Here is a 25,650-nt window from a genome sequence, read left to right as displayed (position 1 = left end):
TACTAGGTTAAGTTCCTGTGCACCTCTGCTCACATCTGCATCAACTGACCAATATATAATCTTGTTTTATGTGTGTTTCTGTTTAAAATATCTTAATATATATTGTCAACTCACTAACATTGAACTCACAGCCAAGAACACTGTAACTCATGCCTGAATGAAGTGAATCTAACATACATACTTTCTTCATAAAGCATATCACAGCTTTCTTGAGCTTAGGAACATCAGATAGCAGTTAAGGACTATGCTTGGGTGCCATTTTAAACAGCAAAATCACCAACAAAAAGCATAAAAATAAGATAAAAACATGGAATTAATTGGATAGCAAAAAGGGCACAAGTTTATAGTAAAAGAGTTAAAACAAAAAGGCAGAGCATCACATTATCTGATCTCAGCTGGGAACCTGCACATCTAGAGACTCAAATTTGCTGCTCTGCAAATGGCCATGAAAGCAAGAGAGTATTGACTTTAAATTACAAATAAAATTGAACAGGCAGGCAAATTCTCAAATACCAAATCCATAAATAATGAGGAGCAGTTATATATGCAAAGCATTGGGGGAAAATGTTAAAAATATTAATTTTTAATGGCTTCAAGTTACACATCCATTTGGGGAGTTTCAGTCATCATGTGCGTCTACACTAAATAGTTAAGTCCTTAAGGAGACTAGTCTAAAATGTAATACCTTACAATGTTTAAGAGTAGATAGAGCCAACTGAATGAACTCCTTTTTAACATGAGAAATTTCAGCAAATTTTACTGATACCCTTGAAATTTTAGAAGCAACTAGCTTCTTTTTATTAATATTCATTTCGCTTTGTATTTTTAACCCCAGGCAAGCATCTTGTCTGATACAGATGTTTGTTTTCTTTTCCACTGGGAAATATCTTTAAAGAAAAAAAATCTACCAAATTTTCCTAATAATCATTTTAGGGTTATAAGTAGTATTAAAAGTATTGTTTCACCAAAAAACAGAAAATGCACATAAGACCTAAGTAATCTTTTTTCAACTCCAACAACACTAAAAAGCAGACAAACAAACAAAAAGCACTAAAATTTATCCCCTCAAAATGTGTATTTGTCCTTCAGTATCCAAGGGGGGAATGGTTCCAGGATCCCTCCCACACCCGCCCACCATGGATCCCAAAATCTGCAGGTGCTCGAATACCTAAACAAAATGGCATAGACTTTGCATATGACCCATGTACCTCCTCCTGTATACTTTAAGTCTAGGTTACAATATCTAATACAATCTGAAGGCTATGTAAATGGCTGCCTACAAAGGCAAATGTAAGTTTTTCTTTTTGGAACTTTCTGCAATTTTTTTTCCAAATATTTTCAACCCCTGGTTGGTTGAACCCAAGGAGGCAGAACTCATGGATATGGAGGGTCTCCTGTACCATCACCATCTAGGCACCATCTACAATTTCACGTATAAACTTCCCACATTTTGAAACCACAATACAATAACTCATGTTCTTTTTAAAAAAAAATCAGAAAGCTACAGATCTTTAAAAACTGTGAACCCATTCAAAACAAGTGTTCATTAAACTACTACACTGATAACAGTGGAATTCTATTCAAGAGACATGAATTACTGCACTAGCTCTTATACCAGGTTTGGTCACATTATTTATATTTTCTGGACCTAATTTCCTTATCTTAGAAATATAAAAATTGACCTGTAATAAGAACCCTTCCAAATCTACAACTTTATAATTACTTCCTCATAAATTATAATATAGTAAGAATCCTAAACCCAGAGAGAACAATATTTAACTATCAAAACTGTAACTCTAAGGCAGCTGTGCCGGCCACATTCACCTCTCCAATGATTACAAAATTCCCAGTGAAGAAGATATCTCTCCCCCTTTATTCTTAGGTTTTTTATAAATCTTAATTCTCTTTCTCTCTCTCTTTCCTCCACTCTTGAAAGCTCAAGAAAATGTAACCTAAGGATTGAGAGATCCTAAACTACAGTTTAAAAAAAGGATGATGATGATGATCATGATGATGACTGATGATGATGAAGGAATTTTGAACTACAGACAATCCCCACAGAAACAACAAGGATTTAATATTTCTGTATCACAATATTTGAATTTAATCCCTAGTGTCCCCACTAATATAACAACAGGTGATATTTTATCTTCTATGGAGAAAATTATCAATTGATTCTTATTTAGCCTTAAAAAAAACACAAAACCATTAAGTCCAATACACTACAATTTCTTAACTGAATCAGGAAACAAAACAAGGCTTTTAATTTTTTTTTAAATCTCAGAAAATCTATGAAAGATGAAAATTTGAGTAGCAAGGTTATCTAATGACCTAACAAGGGGCTAATTTACAATCTAACTCTCCTAAAAGAGAAAAATTATTTTAAAAATGGAAAAATTACAAGTTGAACCATCTAAAGCAGAGAGTGACACTAATAGAACTCACAACGTTTATCAACTGAGGTTGTGGAAGTTTCCAAATACAATCCAGTAACAGTCACTCCAAGCCTAATTGTTTCCATTAACTAATGAAGGAAGATAACCAATGGTAAGACAATAGACAATTAAGAATCAGAGTGATCCTATTTGCATGTTAAATGTAATTTATTTTAAGTGTAAAAGAAAATCATTCAGACTGCACTATTTGATTAAATCTGCCTGCCTTCCATTTAGGAGGGTGGCAGAAGGAAAGATGATGGGAAAGTGATTTCATACAAAGAAAGAAGAGCATCCTTTTCAAAATGACTACTTTGTTTCCAATGTGGCTCACAGACACAACTTGGAATCTCCAACTGATACTCAAAACGTTTGTCAAAAAGGTAAATTAATGATTAAGGCAAAATATGTAGAAAGACAAAGACAACAAACACCATTAGGCAAAGAACAGAAAATTAAGAGATGACAAGCAGAAGGGGAAGACTGCCATGGTTGAAGAAGCACTGGCAGATATATTTAGGATAAGGGAAATCATGAATTAAAACTACAAAAACTTTAGTTTCTTTTATTGACAATGTGTACAGCAATCAGAAACAAAAAAATCTACTTTATGACACATGTTGCACTTAATCAGATTCTGGCCTGCTACTTAAGAGGTTAAAACTCCTACAAGTAAGTGCCTACAATATTCCCTGTATACAGCAAATACTCAAAAAGTACCAAAGAACATAAACTCTTCCTATCTTATTCTCCATAACTTAGGAATCTGAAAGACTTCTAAGTTTTCATACCACTATGCAGCGCATAAATTAATGAAGAGTTTAGAGATACCTATGTCCTAGAATGACCTAGCTCAACAAGGACATTTTTACACTAGTGTAGATCATCTTACATGGCACAACCCTCTCTAATGAAATACACTTAATCACCTGTATTTAAAAGAAAGAAGGAAGGGAAGATGAAAGGAGGGGAACAGAGAGAAAACGCATGCACAAGCTAGCAAGCACCTATCACAGTAGTCCTGTTTTTCCCCGGGTTAGAGAAACAGAAGGTAAGTAGAAAATTATAGTAAAAGGAAATGTAATTTGCAAAATTACAGTGGTAATCTCCAACAATGCCTAAATAAATCCATATATTTACATGCCGATATTCATGTAAGTGCAGTAATAGCTTTAAGTGGCCACGGACAACTCCCCAAATTTCTCAGCTGTAACCTAGTAAAGAGTAAAGAATAAAATAGATGAGCCATATTAAGCCTGTTGATTATGCTTGTGATAAAAATCATTGTGTTTAAATTCGCCGTTTAGGTGACAGTAACTAAACAGTTTTCCTTCATATATATATGAAATTTGTCCCTGAAGGGTCAAAATTAAAAGTCAAAGTGGTTTACCAAGCCTTACTCTTTTTTGTTACTTCTTTAATTCCTTACTTACGGTTTTATACCCCTTTTTAAAAAATGAGTGAAGGAAAAAAAAAGACCATCAGAGAAATACCAGTTACTCCAGTGTAGACGCTTATGGTAGACTAGCAACTCAGTCTTTTTCTGGCAAGGCTGGAAAACGGTCGCTCAGTAAGGTGGGCTTTCTCCAGGTGTACGTATGTGTACAGCAGGGTTCTCTTACTGCATCTCAGACCACCAGGGGAAAAAACATCTTTCCTTGTATATTTTTCTTTTTTGCCAAAGGGAGCCTGTGAGCTGATACATATTTTAATAGTTTGTTCATATTTACTTACCCATTTTACTGCTCATATAAAGAAACTTGAGGAAAGCAGAATAGAAGGTAAAGGTGAAGACAAAATATCTGATCCTCCTAATATAAAAGTTCAAAATAAAACAATTTGAAGAATTTACCATAAGCATCTACTTTGGCATAACCAATTCAAAGAAAGATTTAATTATAGCTGTATTTGCATCTTCATAAATAATCCGCGTGATATGAAACAAATGAACCAATCTCAAGAAAACTGGAAACAGCCAAAGGCTATTGCTAAAAACAAGCGTTTTATGCCACTAAGTGACTTTGGCATTCACACCAAGCCTTTATATAGACATCTGCACCTGCAGGTTAGCCTGACATTACGCCATGCTGAGACTAGGTCGGTGTGGGAAAGGTTACTGTCATCCATCACTGTGAAAATTAATAGCTTTGTAATAGTTGAAGGAATAAAGGTATGGCACAGCAACCTTGCAGCAAATATAATTTGCTACCAAAAAAGCGTAGGCAAAATCCATTCATAACATTCCCTTCTCAAGGCCACCTACAAGCTAATTCATTATTCAAATGCCAAAGACAGCAGCAGGCACACATACTCAGCCAATAAGTCACCATTATAAAAGCTGCATAAACACTTCCAGCTCAATCATCTAAGAATAACAGAATGAGACAGGAACATGTTTCCCAAGCATCTCATCAATAAAACTTGCAACAGCTTTGAAAACACCATGATTACATGCAAAAATAGGCTTAGCTAATATTTTTTGAGTGGCTCATAGAATAATTTATACACCCCAAGTTTTCTCTGATTTTCTTTCTGAACATCAGAAAAATGAAGAATGGAATCTGACTAGAACTGGTATTTATATAATAGCTAAATAAAGCTTGCAGTGCTAAGACTACCTCCATTTGTGAAAGATAATGTCAGAATCCCCTTAGGACTCCAGAGCCTGAGTCTGGAGTTTTTACTCTGAGGAGTAAAAACAAGAAAGATTATTCCTCTCTATAGTGAAAAATCAAAGTATAATCTGTCTTATTTCCCAGAAGGGCCTTTTTAAAGCCCTCTGAATAAATGTGCAAGGCAATCGTCCGTGCTCATTCCAATAAGGAATTTACAAGAAAGACCTTGCTAACAGATGACTAACATTAATTTATTGCAAATTTGCAATAATCAACAAAATTTTAAGAATTACTTATTGTATCCCAGTAGAAACAGAGACTATTATTTCCCTCTCTGTGGTAGAGAATGCTACTTTCCTATCCAATATAAACTCTCTCTGCTTTCCTCAATAATAGAACCCCAATTTTATTCAGGCAGCAATGCACCTAGTTTAGTTTTGCTTATAGCCGGGTATGACCACATGTCTAAATTCTGGCTAATGAGATTAGGTGGAAATGTTGTGTGGGACTTTCTGGGAACGCTGCTTATTATGTAATTGATTCAACTGAACACTGGAGTCTTTTGGCCCTCTCCCCTTCCTCTCTGCTGCTGTCTGGGATACTGACACAACGGCTGAGCACAGTGGTCCATACAGTTACCTTAAAGGTGATTCCAAGAAGACAAAATAATTTTAGCTATTAAAATGGTTGATGGCCTTCCAAAGGGCCACAACACATAAACAAATACACATGATATCTAAGATTATTAAAATTTCATGGTGGAGTCTAAACGGCTCCTTGAAATACTGCTTTTCCAGACCAACAGGTGAAGAGCTCACAAATACACAACTGCCAAAAACTGAACCAAACAAGATGTCCTTTGAGAGTTGAATGTATAAACAAATTGTGGTACATCCATACAGTGGAGCATTATCCAGCAATAAAAAGAAACATTACCAAGCCACAAAAAGACACGGAGAAAACTTAAATGCCTATTAGTAAGTAAAAGAAGCCAGCTCGACAAGGTTACACATTATATGAGTCCAACCATAGACTACTCTGAAAAAAGGAATACAGACAGTAAAAAGATAATGATTGCCAGGGATTCAGGGGGAAGAGGGTGGAGGATGGATGAAGAGGTGGAACACAGGTCATTTTTAGGGCAGTGAAGCTATACTGTATGACAGTATAATGATAGATACGTGATATTATGCATTTGTCAAAACCCATAGAACTGTACAACACAAAGAGTGAAACCTAACCTAAACTACAGACTTTAGTTAACAATAATGTATTGATACTGGTTCATCAACTGCAACAAATATACCACACTAATGACAAACAAAATTGTGCACATGTTGGGGAGGGTTGGGGGGGTGGTATGGGAACTCTCTGTACTTTCTGCACAAGTTTCTGTAACTCTAAAACTGCTCTAAAAAATAAAGCATATTTTTTAAAAGGCTGGGGGCAGGTGGCTTGGGTGGGGGAGATAATGAAGAAAATGTTGTGGAGCACTGATCTAGTCTAAAAAGAGAGGCTCCAACTATTTCAGTTTTAAACTTTAATCAGCTTTCAGAGGTTTTAGAATAATAATGTAGAATTGGTTCAAATCCTGACATTTATTACTAAGGTGATAAGCTCTTTAACCTGTTACAGTATTGTAAAATGGAGGTTAAAATGTCCACTTTACACAGGGCATATGCAAAAAGGAAAATGCTATGAACAGCAAAGTACATATAAGTGTACTTGGTAAAGCGCTCGGACTTTGACAAGAGTACTCTTCCACTATCTTATCACAAAACAGCAAAATCTGTGTACATTTCATTCTCATGAAAGGTAATAAGGTGTCTAGACTATTTTACCACTACTTTAATTTGCTACAAAGAAAACCATTCTGCAAAAATCTATGTTAAAAAAAAGTGTAACATGGCAATTGATAACTTTTGATGACAATTATAATACAGCATATATTCATGTGATTTAGTGAACAGTACAGTACTGCACCAAAATAAACAACTTTCTTGTTTTTCCCCCCCTTGTCACAGACAACTTTCCAACTGGTAAAAACTAAAGAATATTTTGTCTATAGCTCTGTACCAAACTGGTACTCAGAAAGAAGAATGCAATAATGGTAAGGAGTTACTTTTTAAAATTCAAAAGCTCAGTAATCTTCTCTCCTTTGTATTTATCTATAATATTAAGGAATTTAGTTTTCTTTTTCAAAATGCCCAATAGAAAATGTTTTGTATTCCACAGTGGAAAGGTATTACATAACCTTAAAATTCTAAATAAACCAGCCAACCACAGTTGTCACACTTTAATAGACATTTAAAAACTAGCTAACACTGGGGGAGAGTATAGCTGAGTGACAGAGTGTGTGCTTAGCCATGCACGAGGTCCTGGGTTCAATCCCCAGTCAGTACCTCTGTTAAAATAAACCTAATTACATCTTCCCCTAAACAAAAACAACAACAAAAACCAAAAAAAAAAAAAAAAAAAGCTAACACTTATATAGCATTTATAGATGTCAGGTATTAAGTGCTTTATACATATATACTAATTTAATCCTCAGAAGAATCCTCTGAGGTAAGTACTACCATCAAATCTATGAGGGTGGCTGGTTGCTCTCATCTTACCAGAAGGTATCAACAAAAGATTTTCAAATAACTTCATGTGTATTGTCATCTGACTGACAGTAAGACACGGCAATCATAAATATATATCCTGATTTCAGAGCACTTACAACGTTAAAAAAAAAAAAGTTTGCAGTTCAGAATCAAAGGAAATACAGCATTTCCATCCCATTTAGAGATGCGGGAACTAAGGAATAAAAAGGTTCTGCTGCTTGCTCAGGGTTTATATGGCTTATAGACAGAACCTTACTACAGCTCTCATTCTGAAAAGAGACCAACACAGCGATGCCTGTGATGAATTACAGAGAGAAGATGCATGATAAAGTCAGTTCTAATTCATGTCACTGTTCTGAAAAAGTATTCTGTGAAAAAAATCTTACATTTGAGGTATATCCCTATGAGGCATAAAAGAGCCACCATTATGATAACGGCCAGGTTCAAGAGTGTATAATATCATTCATCTGACAATGTCAAGGAACTTGAGGAGAATTAGCTCATGTCTTCAGAATGGTTATCAATTATTATTCTCCCCTTTCTATAAAGGCACCCAAAAGATCTTCAGATTCTAAGCAGATTCCTCCCTGTGTAGTCAAGGACAGACATCAATCACCATTTTTCTATTCCTACAACAATCTGAATACTTAACTAACATATCTAAAAATAGTTAACCTTAATTTTAACTTTGTCATTCACGTGGAACATTTGTCAAAAACATAAGAGTGACAGAAATTTTATATTAACCAGCTTTAGGAGCTAATACGTAAACTTTCTCTCAACTGAATCTTGCCAATGACTTTATTCTTTAGGACTGCACTTGGGAACTTATTTAAAGGACATAATGAGTAGATGCAATGCATGATACCAGACTGATACCAGTTTGCAAAAAATGAGTTGTAAAGGAATTTTGGGGTTAAATGGATCACTAAAAGAGATGAAAATTTACTCAAATGTAGAGAGAACTGAATAAAAAGCAAGTTAACATTAAGTGTTCAGACAATGGTAGGCTTAAATGGTGGGAATTTAACTTTTTCTGCTTATCTAAATACTTGAGAAAATATAAATTATACATTTTTTAAGTTTCAACAATGCACCTGGACTACAGTAATAAAAGTTTTTTTTTTAAAGGACAGGAACAAAAAGAAAGGAAACACAAGAGAAGGGAAGAAAGAGGGAAAAGAAAAGAGGGAGGAAAGAGGAGGAGAGAAAAGGGAAGGGGAAGAAAGAAGGAAGGAAGGAAATGGAAAAGAAGGAAGGACAGACATGGCTTTAGAATTAGACTGACCTGGGTTCACATCCTGGCTGCATTACTTAAGAAGTTTATGACCACGGACAAGTTACTTAATCTCTTAACTTCAGTTGCTAGAGAATATCACCTGTGTTATGAAAATAAAGGGATTAAATGAAACAATTAAGTACTACCTAACACACTAAAGACTGATTAAATATTAGTCATCTTCCTCTTCCTTCTCCACTGCTACCAGAAGGTAGGAAAAGCACCAGTTCCCTCCTGAGTGCTTCTGGAAAGTGTGGAGTGGGCGAGAAGTGAGAGCATCTCTGCTGCCATCTGTTTGGCAATCCAGGGCAGAAATGGTGAAAAAAACGGTACCTACTACAGACACATTATATATTTTTACTTAAAGAGTATTTGGTATTGGTTTAACCAAATTATGAAGTCACAGCCATGATGTTTTGGTCACAAACAAATTATTTCAAAAAAATTCCTAACTCTACTGTTGACTATTTTTGAAATGGAGCAAGATTCTGTGGGGCCCTCCTGGGTACAAATCCTTACTGTGTCTCCCCTGCCCGGACCTTTGTAGGAAATAGGCTTCATTTAGTCTCCTTGACCATCCCTGAGTTCCAAAGGGCAGACTCAAATGGTTGCTTATCAGAGAAGCGAGGGAACGCAGTAACTAAAGAGGAACAGTCAAAAAAGGAACAACAGTGCAGCCAAATGAGGTAGGGTCCTCAAGGAATATACATAACAATACCTTTGAGTAGGAACTGGGGCCCACATCCAGGTGGTGGAGCACAGTAACTTCAGGCTTAACCCAAGATTCCCGGAACACAGCCCTGCTATCTTACCACCAACCAGTCAGAAGAAAGTCTGCACACACTGGAAGATAACTGACCCTCTGACCCCCTCTCTAAATGATTCTCCTTTTAAAAATTTTCATGGTCTATGCAGAATCTTAGAAGTTGGCTTCTGAACATCCACCATCTCCCCAGGTTGCCGGCCTCCTGAATAAAGCAAACTTTCTGTCCCTAACAGCACATGTCTCTTGAATATTGGCTTTTCAAGCAGCAAGAAGCCAAACCTGAGTTTGGTAACATTTTGAAAGTCAAAACAGTTGACTATTTGAAAGCATCAGTCAGCATCTAAGGCTGACTCTTCCTAAAAGCACTCTGCCTAAAAGAGTGTTCATTCTGTGAAATAAAAGGTAAAGTCCTTTCAAAGTTAACAGAGGTTAATAAATTAATCCCCAATATTATTCCCTAGTACATATTCCAGATGAGACATGTATAGTAACAGAATGTTGTTAGCATGAAGAGAAAAAAGGCTATGGGAGTATATGCGTCTTCAAAGTGTTCCAGATAATCTGCTTAGCCAACACTAAAAACTGTGCAACACTTCACAGAAAAACAACAGAACAGACAGCAGAACTCACTTCAAATGTTCAATTCCTAACTTCCTTAAAAATGCAGTAATTGGAAGAGGACAGAGGGGAAAAAAAAAATTCTAAGAGCAGAAACAGAGAGAGGAGGGGGAACTTCTATCATCTCTGCAGTTAATTTAAATGTTCTACTAAGAAAGGATCATAAATCTACATGGCTCCCCTCTAGAAAATTTTATTCATTGGATTTTGAAAAAAAAAAAATCTTGAAATCAAGTAACAAACATTAGGTTTTCAGATTCTGAATAATAACAGAAAGATATACTCCTTCTCTGGGATTAACTGCAGCACACTGTCTCAAAATTTTTGGAAATCAGAGTTGCAGTCCTTATGGATTTAAACTCACCAATGGCTTCCACCACACTTAGGATTAAATACAAATGAATGCTTGCCACAACCTCCAAGAGCATTAAGATTTGGCTCCTACCAACCTCTCCAATCTTATCCCCACTCTGTGCAGGCACAACGTCTTTGAAGAGCTCACTAAACTGTCAAGCTCATCTTCACCTATAGCCTTGTGCATGTCATCTCCGTTGCCTGCGCAGGGCTGGACTCTAAGGCCTCAGTTTAAATACATCTCCTCAAGGAAACCTTTTCTGACTGCCTTGTCTTTTCATTCTTTAAAAGAAAGGAGTAAAATGAAGGTAAATAAGATTACTGAGTATCTAAGAAACACGGGGCAACCCTTCACATGATTTCCATTTAATCACCACAACAAACTTCAGAGATTGGTACTATTTTCATAGATGAGGAAACAGACTCAGAGATTAAATAGCTGATCCAAGGTCACAAAGGTAATATATAACGGAGATTAAAGCCCGAATTTGTCTAATCCCAAACCCACGATCTTTCTGCTGCACTATATTGCCTCTTTATTTAAACAGAAACTATCTTACTAGGAGGAAATGTTTAATCAAATACAAAACTACAAAAAGGACTGAAGTTTACATAAAGACCTATAAACTGACAGTCTGGATAATTTACTATACTCAGAACTCTCATTTGGTATCTGCATCTCTTTTATATTAGCAATTAGCTTACTAGGATCATTAAAGGAACAATGGCTTTTTCTCCTGAGACTCAAAAAGTTCATAAGATATACTTAAAATACTGCTATTTCTCTTCTATACTTCATATATTTGGTATAATAGGTAAGCCAACTAATTAAATTACCTGAATGTCTGAGTTTCTCCTAAAGAGTTCAACTAATACACACTCAGGAATGGCAGGTTATTTTGTTGCTTTTTTAATGAAGGGAAGATTTTTTACATTCCTCAATTAAAGATAACAAATTGGGGGGGGGTATAGCTCAGTGGTAGAGTGTGTGCTTAGTATGCAGGAGGTCCTGGGTTCAATCCCCAGTACCTCCACTTTAAAAAATTAAATTTAATTTAAAAATAAATAAACCTAATTACCTCCCCCCAACAAAATTTTTTCAAAAAATAAAAATTAAGACAATAAATTGAAACTATATTGAGGCAAAGTTAATTTGAGAAAATTCACAAGTACTCTGGAAATTTATTTTATCTTGGTTTCTTACTGTTTACATACATGCCTAACTTTCCCAACTGGACTACAAAATCCTAAGGGGTAGAGTCTTTAACATAGGTATATACCCATAATTTATCTTGCAATGGAAGGACTCAAAATATTTTTAAATGCCAGATATTAGAAAAAAGAAACCAGTTTCCTTTTATATCCCCTATGTTAGTTTTAAAATATGTCCATAAATTCTTCAGCATTCCTCCCATTGAAATATGAAAACTAATTCTTCTCCCCTTGACAGTGGGTTGGCTTAGTGGCTCCCTTCTAAGAAAAAGAATAAGGCAGAAGTGACAGTATGTGATTTCCAAGACTAGGTCACAGAAGGCACTGTGCAGCTTGCTCCCTGCTCCCTCTTTCGGATCACTCCCTTGAGGGGAACTAGCAGCCACATCCTGAGAACACTCAAAGAGCTCTACAAAGAGGTCCACTCGGCTGGACTAAGGCTTCCTGCCAATATCGAGCCAGTGAGGAAGTGAGGTCTCCTAACAGCAGCCATGTGAGTGACCAATCCACCTGCCCCAAACAAGCCTTCAGATGATTACAGTCTGGCTGACATCTCAACTACAATGTTAGGACACCCTTAGGCAGAACAACCCTGCTAACTGGCTCAAAACCCTGCTAAATGGCTTGTGAATTTCTGGCTCACAAAACTGTGTGAGATAATAAATGTTCATTGTGTTTTAAATTGCTAAATTTGGGGCAGGGTGGGTGGTCTGTTACACAGCAATAGATAAAGGATTAAGAAATCTCTCAATTATTAAATTCCTTACAAATTCCTTACATTGATTCCTATGAACACCTGCTTCAACCTTTTTCCTTTCCCAACACTCATCAGAATCTTGGGGAGCCAGGTAGCTATTTATTTAGAAAAGGCCCTCCCACATGATCCTGTCACACTTCTCCCCGACTTGACAATTACTGATGAAGAACATAATTATCTGAAAATAAATGACATACCCTTTATATGTTGAGAAAATATAAAAGGCTTTGTCAGACTTAGCTAGGACTAAGGACTCCCTAACTGGTATAACTTATCTAAACCTCAGAGGGTTCCCCCTACTTTCTCTTTCACAGAAGTCCTATGAAAAGGTTTTCACAGGGAGCAGGGCAAGAGCCCCACCCAGAATGTTTATTAAAACTCTAATAAAGTAACTAATTACATATAACACAAATTTTCAAAGTTTTGTTAGACAGTAAGTTATAAAGCAACTAAAATTACCACTCTTCCCACCAAACATGCCCTCTCACTCCCTGCAAAAAAAAAAAAAAAAGAAAGAAAGAAAAAAGAAAAGACCAACAACAGGGAACTGTTTTCTAGTGGCACTTTTTTAAGCATCAGTTTATAAAAAAAAAAAAAATGCACCCCAGTGTTCATAGCAGCACTATTTACAGTAGCCAAGACACGGAAACAACCTAAATGTCCATTGACAGATGACCAGATAAAGAAGTTGTGGTATATTTATACAGTGGAATACTACTCAGCAATAAAAAGAATAAAATAATGCCATTTGCAGCAATATGGAGATCATCATTCTAAGTGAAGTAAGCCAGAAAGAGATAGAAAAATACCATATGATATCACTTATATGTGGAATCTAAAAAGGAAAAAAAAAGAGAGACACAAATGAATTCATTGACAAAACAGAAACAGATTAAACAGATTCACAGACATAGAAAACAAACTTATGGTTACCAGAGGGGAAATGGGATGGAAAGGGATAATTTGGGAATTTGAGATTTGCAGATACTAACTACTATATATAAAATAGATGAACAAGTTTCTACTGTATAGCACAGGGAATTGTATTCAATATATTATAGTAACCTATAATGAAAAATATGCAAAGGAATATATGTATGACCAAAACATTATGCTGTACACCAGAAACTGATGCAACATTATAAACTGACTATACTTCAATGTGAAAAAAAAAGAAAGAAAAGAAAAGTACCTTCCTAGCACACATGCCACATGAAGTTCGTCCTGCTGTTCATAAAGCTGCCAGGTTTATTCATGGCTGATACGAGACCAAAGTGATCACAGAGAGACGGATGGCGGGCATTTCAATTCATGCCATTTAAAAAAGCCCTCGTGGAAAAAAAAAAAGAAGCAAAACACGTAAGAGAGAAAGGACACAGAAAAAGAAGGATGATGGCAAACAAAGCACTGAGCAATAACAGACACCAAATTATACTCAACTCACGGATTTCATTTCTCTGCTCCAATCAAACTCTTGTAAAAGTATCATTTAAATTTCCAAAGTGCGAAAGGTGAATGAAAGCAACATAAAAGACATATAAATCATACAGTTATAGTACTCATCCTCCAAACCTCAAGAAAAACCCATCCTGTTGTTCAAATCCATTCTACAAAATGACAGTACAATAAAAATTTAGGGATTGGTCTTTTAAATAAATCACGCTTAATGTGAGTCATGATTTAAAATGTGCTACACCTGTTTTACAAATTGCCCTGCTGAATTTGGATATAATACGAAAAAGACCTGGTCTATATCTGAAATAAAGATTTTCTCTCCTCAATTATGCAAATGTCCATATTCTATAAAAAGCAAAGGGCTATAATACTAGTACTTATTTTAATTCTAAAATATATATCTTGATAATGAGCCTTAATATTTTAGTTTAATTACTCTAACTTACTGTGCCGGTATCAAAAAGAAAAAAGCATGTTTCAATGTGCATACAACATATAAAAATTTACTAATATTACCTTATAGTCAATTGTTTTTCAACAAAGATGCTAAGACCATTTGATGAGGAAAGGATAGATTTTTTTAAACAAATGGTGATAGGATAACTGGATATCAACATGCCAAAAACAAAAAAAAGCAATGTATAGACTCTTACCTCATATTGTACACAAAAATTTAATTACAAATGGATCACAGACCTAAACTTAAGAGCTAAAACTACAAAAACTCCTAAAAGAACCATAGAACATCATCATGATCTTTAGGTTAAGCAAAGAGTTCTGAGATATGATACCAAGAGCTTAATTTATAAAATAAAAAGATTGACAAACTCTAATTTACCAAAATCAGAAACTTCTGCACTTCAAAAGAGATCGTTAAAAAACAAACAGACAAGCCACAGACTGGGAGAAAATACCTTAAAACTGCATATCTTTTAAAAGACCTTGTATTCTGAATATATCAATAATTCATACAATCAAATAATAAAAAGATAATAAAATTTAAAAATGGGCCAAAGGTATGAATTGACATTTCACTTAAAAAGACATAGGCATGTCTAATAAGCATTCAGCATCACTGGCAATCAAGAAAATGCAAATTATGAGGTACTCAACATCACTGGCAATCAGGAAAATGCAAATTAAAACCACAATGCGATACCACTTCACACCTACTAGGATAGCTATACAAAACACTCACACAGAGCAAATACAGGTTGTAGAGGATTCAGAGAAACTGGAAGCCTCATACATTGCTGGCGGAATGCAGAATGGTGCAGCTGCTATAGAAAACAGTTTGGTATTTCCTCAAAAGGTTAAACAGAGAGTTATCATACGACCCATTCCTTCCAATCCTAGGTATTGTGAAATAAAATTCATATTTAATGGCAAGACTGGAAAGACGTAAGTATTTTTCTCTGCCCTTTGGCCGCCTCTCTTCCCCATACTATGCACTGTGTATCTGCATTATGCATCAACCAAACCTTCCCCATAGGCAGAAATACTTGCTCAGCCATAAAGAGCAACATTCCCCTGGCATCAACAAGACAACTCCTTAACAGATAACATTTCTTCAATGTAAGGGGCCACAATGATGACGCTTAGACCTGGATTATGCAAACTGTCAATAATACTTTATCTGATGTAGCATCCTCTGTCTCAAAAACCTTATATAACTGTACTTGGATTTCTAACAGGCAGAACCGTTCTCAGAGCTTTCCCAGATGCTCTTTCCAGGTTATATCCTCAAATTTGGCTCGAATAAAATTTTCCATTTCTTTCTTAGGTCAACTGATTAACTTTTCATTGACACTATATATTTAAGAAAATTGAAAACATAACACAAAAACTTATACATGAATGTTCATAGCAGTATAATTCATAATAGCAAACAAGTGGAAACAACCCAAATGCCCATCAGTTAATGAATAGATGAACTAAGTGTTATATATTTCTACAATGGAATATTATTCAGCCATAAAGAGAAATGAGGTACTGATTCATGCTATAACACAGATGAACCTTGAAAACATTATGGTGACTGAAACAGAAACCAACCACATATTATATGATTACATTTATATGAAATGTCCATAAAAGGCAATTTAGACAGTTGGAAAGTAGATCAGTGGTTGCTTAGGGCTGAAAGTAGGAATTAAGTGCAAACCGATACAAGGGAACTTTTAGGGGTAATGGAAATGTTCTAAAATTGAACTGAAGTGATAGTTGTACAGTTCTATAAATTTACTAAAAATCAGTTAATTTTACAATTACAATAAATGAACTTTATGGTTCACTTTATACACAAATTGTCCCTCAGTAAAGCTGTTTAACAAAAAAGTTGTACAAAAAAATGTACACAGTATTATGTTTCAAATCACATAAATGATTCTCTTCTTCCTGTTATGTGATCAATTTGAGATACTGAGTTATTCACTTAATCCTCACAACCAGCTAGATTTCTATTATTACCTCCATATCACTAACCAGGAAATTTAGACACAAGGAGATTAAGTAACCTGTTATTCAGAACTGGGATTGGAACGCTAGTTAATCTGATTTCAAATAAACAAAAATTGATAGGTACTTCATGTGTTTATAAAATATAATAGGCATTTTCTATATGGGTCAATATTTTGAATTCTGAGGTTTTCAACAGGAAAGAAATTCTTTAAATCACCAAAGAAATCATAAATACCTAAGAAGTGATATAGAAAGAACACTCCATCAGGATCAGAAGGCCTGAGTTGATAAACCTTATATGAAAATGAGAACTGAACTAGATTATCACTCCAAAGTCCTTTCAATTTTGTCTCACAAAATAAAATGTCTCCCAAAGAAAGCAGACATTTTTCACAAAGGTGTTCTATAGCTTTCCACGACATAGCCACCATGGCAATCATTACTCCCTCCCAATTTTTCATATGCCTTAGTAAGCAGGGTAGAGAGGTACTGCTTTCTATCCAGCCCTCTTTTCCGCTAGTCATTCACTGCAAACTTTATTCTTTACAAACAAAGTAACAATGCCAGAATTCAACTGAAGTTATGCACAACTGTCCTGATCAGAGATTGAAGGGGAAATGTGTCTACAGGCTAGGGAAATATATGTAGGAAAAGTCTAGATTTGAGAATAAGCATTGAGTAAAGAAAGACAAATATACTAAAGGCCCTTTATACCAAGATCACTGCTATAGTTTATCTCCAGCCTAAAAATAGCAAAGTTACAAAATGTAATGTTCGTTCCATTTCTTCTGTGTCTTGAGTTTCATTTATATCATTTACATACCAAATAATGTACCCTGGAAATTTTAAAACTCAGAGGAAGCACTATCAAAGGAATCATTTTTACTTACTATTTGTGGATGGAAAAAGTTAATGCTGTTTTTGTTATTCTAAAAGGAAAAAAGAGACTAAGACTTCCTTGTGCCTTTGAATGCTTCCATTTCAGAACAGAAAGCACTTTTTTTATGTTGTCTAATTTTTAAGAGGCTGTAATATCTCATCAAAACTCAAGAATAATTCCAAGTCAAGAGAAAACACTGAACTTAAACATACTTAAATATACTATCATTAAGTACTGGATAATAGTAATTGTTAGAAGGAAAGTTACTTTAAAAACATGAACCACCTTTGCTAAGTCTCTATTTTCAAACTATTCTACCCTCCTATTTATGACACATTCTGGAAATACTAAAATTAATAAAAGAGTAGAATCAACCTATAATCTGTGGGTCACATTATGACTGAGGCAAAAGAAGCTATACACTGAAGGACCAAAGAATGAAAACCAGTCTTAACGTTCTAGCTGCTCTAAGCAGATGTCTGCTTCGCTTGCACTGAAGGCCAGGCCTCAATCAAACCACTGAGTCAGTTTTACTCAGAGTCATGAGGAGGCAGACTACACATGACAGCATGCTGTGTAATGCATGACACACCCTGTTTCTGAGCACAGACCTGAAGTATTACAACAAAGTTAACAAAAGTCATTTACAGGAACTGAATGAATGCAGCTGTTCCCTTCTCTTCCCTCTCCCCATCTTCTTCCATGGACTATGAGCAGCAACTTTCAGAGGGTAGTGCAAATAGAAATCCCTTGGAAAAGCAGGTACGCTGTAAAATATACTGATTCTTGAAGCTTTCCCACATTTTCATTTAAATTCATTTCAAAAACAAGTAAGAGAATGTTAATCAACTATTCAACATGGATAAAAAAAAATTTTTTTTAACAAGCAAACAAAAAATGCACTGCCTAAAAGAATGGTGTTTCTTTCCATCTTATGCACACAGAGGGCACACGCACTGTGCACGGCCCATCTCAGCTGCTCCTTCATATTCTGCAACAGGACTGCCAGAGTCAAGAATTCTGATTCTGCTGTACTATGCCAATCCAGTCAGCTATCTGGACCCATCTTTCTACTTACTGCATTTGTTTACAGCCTACAATCTTTATATATGTTACATCTTTGCATGTATTTTGAGAATGTCACCTTGACTAGACTACAGGTTATTTAAGGGCAGAAACCGTGTCTTCTACTTTGTGGTACAGAGTACAGGTTAACAGGGCAGGCTCTGGAGCCATACTACCTGGGTTCAGATCCAAGCTCCACCAACAGTTCTGTGACCTTGACCAAGATATTTACCTTCCATATACCTCAGTTTTCTTATCTGCAAAATGTGAGTGACAACATATATAGATGTTATAAAAATTACGTAAGTAATAAATTCTGAGTGCCTAAAAAGGTGTCTAGCACACAGTAAGCACCATAAGATATCAGTTATTATAATAATCTGTATCTCCTACAATAACTAACACCAAGCCTTGCTCCTTTAGATGTTCAAGTATCTGCTAACTGGCTAAAACAAACAAACAAGCAAACAAACAAAATATATATATATACACACACACAAAATGTATCAGTTGTACAATTTCTCTCATTAACACCATATAACTGATAAACAATGAAGTTACAGTACTGTTCAAGAATGCCTTCTTTAATTCTTCAGGATGTTTTGTGCAATTGGTCTAAAACACAGCATCACATATCCCTATTTTTCAGTCTAGTGCTAGACTACTTTCCGTGCACAATTTTTAATAGCAAACTACTATGATAAAACATTTTAAATACATTGTTATATTTTCTTGTTGTAGTAGGGAGACAGAACTTGACCCAATCCAACACCTTTGTGGCTCCAACTCACAAGACAACATAGTTCCAAAAGACTCAAACTCATGGGAGGTTTGCACAGAATGACTAGTCACAGCAAAACTTTGCACTGGGGGTGAGAGAGATATGAGCAAAAATCATTTGTTTGGTAACAGAACTAGAATTGCAGCTTTTTTACACTAGTGAGTAAGATGATACCAGCAGTAGAGAGGATGCCGATGTGTATGCTAGGAGAGTTTGAGGACGAGGTTAACAAATTACTACTAAAGTACAGAACAGATTCTTCAGTTATTTGTTCTGCATCTGTTTGACAGTCCCAGGTACTAACTATAAGAGAGCAGGAAACCTAGGACAATTCAACTTCAAGCTGGTTAGAATATCACATACATTATCAGAACACAGGAACGTTTATTGCTTTTTTTTTTAATAAATAATTTAAGTTCTTAATTTCAAAAGCAAAACAAGATACTAAAGTTAGACATTTTTCATAATGTAAAAAAGATAAAAAAAAAACCCTGTGGTATTAAAACTACAATGAGATACCACTTCATACCAAGTAGAAGACTATTATTATAGAAAAAAAGAAGAAGAAAGAAGGGTGTTGGCAAGGATGTGAAGAAACTGAAACCCTTGTGCATTTCTGGTGAGAATACAAAATGGTGCAGTCACTATGGAAGAGTATGATGGTTCCTCAAAAAATTAAACACAAAATTAATATACAATACAATTCTACTTCTGGATAGATACCCAAGTGAATTGAATGCAGGGACTCAAAGACTACCTCAATGTACACCAATGTTTATAGCAGCATTATTCACAATAGCCAAAAGGTGAAGCATCCCAAGTCTCCATTAACAGATGAATGGATAAACAAAATGTGGTATACAATACACTGGAATATTACTCAATTTTAAAAAGGAAGGAAGGACACTGTGATACATGCTACAATATGGATGAACCTTCAAGACACTATGCTAAGTGAAATAAATCAGTCATAAAAGGACAAATATTATATGATTCCACTTATAAGAGGTACCCAGAATAGTCATATTCATAAAGACAGAAAGTAGAACTGTAGTTGCCAGGGCTGAGGGGAGGAAGAATAGGGAATTATTATTTAATGGGTACAGGGTTTCAGTTTGAGAAAATGAGAAGGTTATGAAGATGAATGGTGATAATGGTGGCACAATAATGTGAATAATTAGTGCCACTGAAGTGGACACTTAAAAATGGTTAAGCGGGAGTATATAGCTCAGTAGTAGAGTGTGTGCTTAGCATGCGTGAGGTCCTGGGCTCAATCCTCAGTACCTCATTTTAAAAAAAAAGTAAATAAATAAATAAACCAATTACCTCCCCCCCCCCAACAACAACAAAAAGAATTTTAAAGAAAAGATTTGTAATGACACAACACTGTAAACTGACTATACTTCAATTTAAAAAAAGAAAAAATGGTTAAAATGGCCAATTTTGTGTTCTGGATATTTTACCACTATATGTGTGTGTATCTACTGGTAGGTAGATAAATTGATTGATAGACAGATTACAGAGGGAGACAGAGAGAGAGAGAGGAAGAGGACAGTCCCTTAGAAGACAGTTTGGTAGTTTCTTACAAAGTTAAACATACTCTTACCATACGACCCAGCAACCCAATACTCTTAGATATTTGCCCAAGAAAAATAAAAACATATGCCCACACAACCTGCATGCCAATGAATATAGCAGCTTTATTCATAACTGCCAAAAATTGAAAACAAACAAAATATCAACTTGTAAGTGAACAAATAAACTGTGGCACATCCATATACTAGAATACTACTCAGCAAAGAAAAGGAATGAAATCTAACATATTAAAAATCTTTAAGTTGGAGAATCTCAATAGCATCAGGCTAAGTTAAAGAAACCAAACATATAAAGCTATACACTCCATGTTTCCATTTACATGACATTCTGGAAAAGGCAAAAGTACAGGGACAGAAATCAGATCAGTGGTTGCCAATGACTGGAAATGGGAAAGGGGACTGATTGTAAAAGAGCACAAGGCAGGTGGGGGTGGATATAGCTCAGTGATAGAATGCCTGCCTAGCATGCACAACAAGGTCCTGGGTTCAATCCCCAGTACTTCCATTAAAAATAAATAAGTAAAAACAAAAGAGCACAAGGCTATCCTCCGGATGATGAAAATATTCTCTATCTTGATTGTGGATGGGAGTTTACATGCCTGTCTCTACGTAGCAAAGTTCAAAGAACTGTGTACATAAAAGGGATAAAATTTATTATATGTAAATTATAACTCAGTAAATAACAAAAGCCTGGAGTAGTATGATCAACTTAAACATTTCTGCTTTCATAGTAAGTATTAATTAATAGGTATTCAATATGTAAGACAACAGCTAACCACCAAATTTTGTACTACTGTGTACAAATAGAACAGGTAAAAATCATGCTTCTAGTTTTGTCCTTCAAATTTGCATTTTATTTCTAAAGACAAGGGATTGAGTTCATCATGACAAGACACTAGAATTAACCAAAGGATGAGCAATAAATTGAACTATAGGTTATCATAACATAAGCAGTTCTTTGGGAACTTACAAATCACAGTAACCAGACACAGGCAGCAGTTTCCACCTAGTGTGAACTCAAAAGTGCTCTCCTATATACACAGAACTAGCAAATACCACATAAAACAGGATGATTGTTCATTTCATTGCATGTAAAATTATTTTCAAATGCCTTCTGTTTCTAGTTAAGAAAATTGTTTTCCACCACTTCCGTGCTGAAATAAAATAAACATTAGGTAAAACCTGTGTTATCCACTGTGATTGACCATAAAACTGGGTGAAATTAACAACTGTTGTTTTCTATATCCACAGAAAATGTTGAAGTACTACATTTTCTACACTTTTATGGAAAACTTCATGCCCCGTTATTAGGTTCCTAACTGACCCAAGTTAGTAAGTTTATGTTCATACACATACGACGAGATGCCATCCTAATGCCTTATGGGGAAAAGAGAGCCTGGGGGAGAACTTTTAGATAAGGTAATAGAACAATATAGTTCCAACAATCCTCACCAATCAGTTACTTCAATTTCTCCTGAAATAAAAAGCAAAAATGATCTGCAGTAATATATAATGCTACAGGAATTGCGTAAAATGCTACACATCCGCTGAAGAGGAAGTAAGGTAGAAGGAGGCATTTTGGAACCAGAACTTCCTTAACATACTTTTTCTAATTAACGTTTGGGCATCAGTTCCCCCAGGATATTTCTATGACTGGCTGTTAGGAAGGACCTAAGGAAAGTAGGAGATAATTTCTCAAAGACTGAAACACAACATTCTAAACTCAAGGTTTTTCTCCCTCTGTGGCACTTCCTCAACACTGAATGAAAATGCTGCTACATTAATTAATAGAAACAAGTTTATGGAGAAAGATCCTACAACTAGAAATTTTTTTTTAAGCCAACCCACTTTAAAAAAGGTGATCAAAAATTTCCTAAAAAAAACCCCATCAAATCGGCTGATGAAAGCTGGTCATAAAATAAGAGAACCACCCCCCAAGAGGGAAGGGCAATTCTAAAAGAGAGGCTGTTGTCCTCTCATACTGTGCACATCTAACAGGCTATCATACATAAAATAGAAACAACATATTTTCTTATTAAAGATTTTGCTAAAACTATTGAAAGAAAACTTATGTTTAATTACAGTATCTGCCAAATAAACACCCAGATGAAAGAGTAACCTAACAGCAACATCACGACAATTTACCAGCTACTCATTTACAAAAACACTGGCTTCTTATCCATTGATCTCTTATTGACAAAGAATATGGTCTGTAAACCAAGCTATATTTTAGGATATGGTCTATAAACTGAATCACATTTGAGAAAACCTGTTTCCTTCACACAGGGCTTCTCAACCTAGGCACTACCGACATCTGAGGCAGGAGAATTCTTTGTGGTAGGGGCCGTCCCGCGCACTGTCAAATGCTCAGTAGTACTCTGACCTCCACGCGCTGGGTATCAGTGGCTCCCTTCCCATGTAACAACCAAAATTGTCTCCAGACGTTGCCAAATGTCCCCAGGAAGGCAAACTTGTCCCAGGTTGAGAACCACTACTCTAAGGATCGAACAGCTTTGACAGCATTTCAGACTCTCCTTTCTCTCTACGCATAATTTAATATGAACTACCTCCCTTCCCAATGGTTTTCAAATTTTATACCCAAGGCCCTAGAGGACCCAGGAAACGCCTCAAGAGCACCCATGGGGTGTAACCAAAGCAGATCATACTTTTATTTTCTGGGGTTCTGGATATTTCCTTTGGGCAAAAAAAGCTTGAAAATCCTAACATAGATGAACATAATACCAAATTTCATACAGAATAAGAAACCTCAAGTTTTTTCCCTCCTTCTCTTTTTATATTTTAAATCAGATTGGAAAAACTGACTTGTGAAAGAACACTAGGAGTGAGAGAGTACAATGAAGGGCAGACCAGAAGGCAATTTCAATGCGTTGCGTATCTGTATTTCTTCAGCCCAATAGGAAATGGGAAGTAGCCTTTAAAAGCCTCCCAGTACTTTCTCACGCTTTAACAAATATTCAAAAGCCCTACAATACAAAATTCAAGTCCAAGCTGCATCCCCAGGAAAAACCAATAAATTAAATTAATACTGTAATTATATGTCAGCTTTGTTTTAAAATTCTAAAAATATATTTTTCTCCCCTAGGTGATAAAATTCTTTTTCTCCCCAGATTTATTGAGAAATAATTGACATAAATCACTACATAAGTTTAAGGCAAACAGCATATTTGATTCTTAAATTGAAAATAGATATCTTGCTCTTCCTTGCCTTCAAAGATCTCCTAATTTAATCATCTTGAACAGGAGAGCAATATGTGTAACATGCTAAATTATCTTTAAAAGGAGATCTCAAACTTTATCAAGTTACCTAAGTGCTTGTTAAACATAAATCCTAGGCACAGTTTCCAGAGATTTTGATTGGTGGGAGATGGGAGTAGGAAATGTAGGGGATCTGGACCCGTTAACAAGCATTCCTGGTGATTCATATGTAGATTGCCTGAAGGACTTTTTTTTTTTTTTTTTTTTTTAACGGACATATAGTCGGTTACAATGTGTCAATTTCTGGCTCACAGCACAATGTCCGAGGAAGGACTCACTTTTAATAACACTGGTTTACATGCTGAATTTGGTACCAATGTTACATATGTCATGATGAAATTCTAGCAATCTCTAACCAGACTATACCATACTGGGTACTTATTACCACTAGCCTCTAGTCAACTCAACTAAGATCTAAAAATAAAAATAGACTTTAAATAGTATACAATTAAATGCTCTAGAGTAGTGTGAGAGCAAAGAAATGAAAAGTAAATATTACAGATTAATTTTATGATAAATGGCTAGAATATAAAATCTGATAAATCTATATCATTAATTTCTCCTTCATGCAAAAACTACACTTACTGAGGCTATAATTTTTCCCTAAATAAAAAAATAAATAAATAAAACTTCACTGGTCATCAAAATCCTAGCTCTCTGATAAAGGTTTTTCACGCACCACAAACATACTTGCCCCTAACAAATACCAGTCAGTTCACGAATCAGTCGTTTTGATTCACTGTCCTCCTGGATACACATTAAAATGACGGGCTAGAATGCAAACAGACAAATGAATTCTCATGTCACTTTGACATACAATCATTTTTACTGCATTCCTACTACAGTCTTCATTCCAAAGACCTGAAAATATTACTTAAGCAAATGGCCATGTCAATTTCACTTTTTTGGTCATTTTTGACTTAAGCAGAATTAAAGCAGACAGCATCATTCTCTTTTCAACTTAACGTGCCTCCCAAAATACTCAGTTTTTTTCAACTCTGGCATTGAAAAAACATAAAACAGATGAACAATCCCATACTTGTCTATTTCTTCTTATACCATATAAAAATAGGATTGTTAATAAAGTACACTAATGTTTTCACATTTCACCTAATATCCCAAACTCATTCAGTTGAACATTTCATGAGTCTCTGGCTGGTAGTACATTCACTCATTGACTTTTTTCAGCAGTAACAACAGCAGTCGGCTCCATGGATTCCATGCTCCTTTGAGAAGACTCAGGGTGCCCTTTGTCTTCAAAGTACAGAATACCATAAACAAAAAACGACGCAGTCCTAGAGTCAGGCTTAGCTTTTAAACATCTGTTTCCAAAAGCTTCCAAAGTATCACAAAGACTAAAATCAAAAAATGAAGTGAAGTTAGTGAAAAATGCTAAAGATAAAAAAGCAGGGCTGGGTTTTTTGTTTATTTTAAGCTATGTACAGAGAAACATAAAGCTAAGAGAGATCTAGAGTTTGACAGGAAAGAGTGTAATG

At 35.4% G+C, this 25,650-nt stretch overlaps 1 protein-coding gene and 1 non-coding gene across 5 annotated transcripts in view; one reads left to right on the top strand and one right to left on the bottom strand.

Annotated features, from left to right (window-relative positions):
* RASAL2 (RAS protein activator like 2) overlaps positions 1-25,650 on the bottom strand; it is a 303,483-nt gene that overhangs the window by 258,937 nt on the left and 18,896 nt on the right. The gene's annotated exons all lie outside the window — the stretch shown is intronic.
* TRNAT-AGU (transfer RNA threonine (anticodon AGU)) lies at positions 11,636-11,707 on the top strand. The gene has a single exon. It is a non-coding gene; the product is annotated as a tRNA-Thr (tRNA).

Source organism: Camelus bactrianus, chromosome 21 (assembly GCF_048773025.1).
Source record: "Camelus bactrianus isolate YW-2024 breed Bactrian camel chromosome 21, ASM4877302v1, whole genome shotgun sequence".
Taxonomy (NCBI): Eukaryota; Metazoa; Chordata; class Mammalia; order Artiodactyla; family Camelidae; genus Camelus; species Camelus bactrianus.
This window is presented reverse-complemented; position numbering and strand designations above follow the sequence as displayed.